Below are 2,500 nucleotides of genomic sequence, written 5' to 3'. Positions count from 1 at the left end.
GAGAGGGGAGGGGAGGGAGGGAGAGGGGAGGGAGAGGGGAGGCGGAGGGAAGAGGGAGGCGGAGGGGAGGGAGAGGGGGAGGCGGAGGGGGAGCGAGGGAGAGGGGGCGAGGGGAGGGAGAGGGGGAAGGAGGGATGGCGAGGGGGCGAGGGGAGGGAGAGGGGAGGAGGAGGGGAGGGAGAGGGAGGTGGAGGGAGGAGAGGGGGCGAGGGGAGGGAGAGGGGCGAGGGGAGGGAGAGAGGGCGAGGGGAGGGAGAGGGAAGGGAGAGGGGGAGGGAGGGACTAAACATGATGACAGACTAACCAGGGAGGACACTAAACATGATGACAGACTAACCAGGGAGAACACTAAACATGATGACAGACTAACCAGGGAGAACACTAAACATGATGACAGACTAAAAATGATGACATACTCTCCAGGGAGAACACTAAACACTCCAGGGAGAACACTAAACATGATGACAGACTAAAAATGATGACATACTCTCCAGGGAGGACAATAAACATGATGACAGACTGACCAGGGAGAACACTAAACATGATGACAGATTAACCAGGGAGGGCACTAAACATGATGACAGACTAAACAGGGAGAACACTAAACATGATGACATACTCTCCAGGGAGAATGTTGTGGGACATGTTGTGGATAACAGGGTCTGTGGTTGGTGAGTAAGGGGAGGTTTGAGGTTGTCCTGTAGTTGGTGAGGAAGGGGAGGTTTGTGGTAGTCCTGTAGTTGGTGAGGAAGGGGAGGTTTGAGGTTGTCTTGTAGTTGGTGAGGAAGGGGAGGTTTGAGGTTGTCCTGTAGTTGGTGAGGAAGGGGAGGTTTGTGGTAGTCCTGTAGTTGGTGAGGAAGGGGAGGTTTGAGGTTGTCCTGTAGTTGGTGAGGAAGGGGAGGTTTGAGGTTGTCCTGTAGTTGGTGAGGAAGGGGAGGTTTGAGGTTGTCCTGTAGTTGGTGAGGAAGGGAGGTTGAGGTTGTCCTGTAGTTGGTGAGGAAGGGTAGGTTGAGGTAGTCCTGTAGTTGGTGAGGAAGGGGAGGTTTGAGGTTGTCCTGTAGTTGGTGAGGAAGGGGAGGTTTGAGGTAGTCCGGTCGTTGGTGAGGAAGGGGAGGTTTGAGGTAGTCCTGTAGTTGGTGAGGAAAGGCAGGTTTGAGGTTGTCCTGTAGTTGGTGAGGAAGGGGAGGTTTGAGGTAGTTCTGTAGTTGGTGAGGAAGGGGAGGTTTGAGGTTGTCCTGTAGTTGGTGAGGAAGGGGAGGTTTGAGGTAGTTCTGTAGTTGGTGAGGAAGGGGAGGTTTGAGGTTGTCCTGTAGTTGGTGAGGAAGGGGAGGTTTTTGTGGTTGTCCTGTAGTTGGTGAGGAAGGGGAGGTTTGAGGTTGTCCTGTAGTTGGTGAGGAAGGGGAGGTTTGAGGTAGTCCTGTAGTTGGGGAGGTTTGAGGTGGTCCTGTAGTTGGTGAGGAAGGGGAGGTTTGAGGTAGTCCTGTAGTTGGTGAGGAAGGGGAGGTTTGAGGAAGTCGGTGAGGATCTCAGGGTCCAGGCCCTCTTTCTTCAGTATGGGAGTTACTGCCACAGTTTTCAATGGCAGATGTGAGTGATGCATTTCCAGTGTTGACCACCAGGGGGCAGAGAACAGGGAGGCTTTAACTAAGGCAGTGGGATCAAGGGGAGGAGAACAGGGAGGCTTTAACTAAGGCAGTGGGCATGGGATCAAGGACAGAGAACAGGGAGGCTTTAACTAAGGCAGTGGGCATGGGGTCAAGGGCAGAGAACAGGGAGGCTTTAACTAAGGCAGTGGGCATGGGGTCAAGGACAGAGAACAGGGAGGCTTTAACTAAGGCAGTGGGATCAAGGGAGGAGAACAGGGAGGCTTTAACTAAGGCAGTGGGCATGGATCAAGGACAGAGAACAGGGAGGCTTTAACTAAGGCAGTGGGGTCAAGGGAGGAGGAAAGGGAGGCTTAAACTAAGGCAGTGGGCATGGGATCAAGGGAGGAGAACAGGGAGGCTTTAACTAAGGCAGTGGGCATGGGATCAAGGACAGAGAACAGGAGGCTTTAACTAAGGCAGTGAGATCAAGGGAGGAGAACAGGGAGGCTTTAACTAAGGCAGTGGGCATGGGATCAAGGGAGGAGAACAGGGAGGCTTTAACTAAGGCAGTGGGCATGGGGTCAAGGACAGAGAACAGGGAGGCTTTAACTAAGGCAGTGGGCATGGGGTCAAAGACAGAGAACAGGGAGGCTTTAACTAAGGCAGTGGGCATGGGGTCAAGGACAGAGAACAGGAGGCTTTAACTAAGGCAGTGGGCATGGGGTCAAGGACAGAGAACAGGGAGGCTTTAACTAAGGCAGTGGGCATGGGGTCAAGGACAGAGAACAGGGAGGCTTTAACTAAGGCAGTGAAGGGAGGAGAACAGGGAGGCTTTAACTAAGGCAGTGGGCATGGGATCAAGGACAGAGAACAGGGAGGCTTTAACTAAGGCAGTGAAGGGAGGAGAACAGGGA

The 2,500-nt window shown here is 53.6% G+C and overlaps 1 protein-coding gene across 1 annotated transcript in view; it reads left to right on the top strand.

The window, feature by feature from the left end:
• The window catches only part of LOC116361462 (ephrin type-A receptor 6-like), a gene marked incomplete at both ends in the record, with an annotated part of 70,404 nt that overhangs the window by 47,474 nt on the left and 20,430 nt on the right, over positions 1-2,500 (top strand). The gene's annotated exons all lie outside the window — the stretch shown is intronic.

Source organism: Oncorhynchus kisutch, unplaced genomic scaffold (assembly GCF_002021735.2).
Source record: "Oncorhynchus kisutch isolate 150728-3 unplaced genomic scaffold, Okis_V2 scaffold698, whole genome shotgun sequence".
In the NCBI taxonomy this organism is placed as follows: Eukaryota; Metazoa; Chordata; class Actinopteri; order Salmoniformes; family Salmonidae; genus Oncorhynchus; species Oncorhynchus kisutch.
The sequence above is the reverse complement of the archived record's forward strand: the minus strand, read 5'-3'. Positions and strand labels throughout refer to the sequence as shown.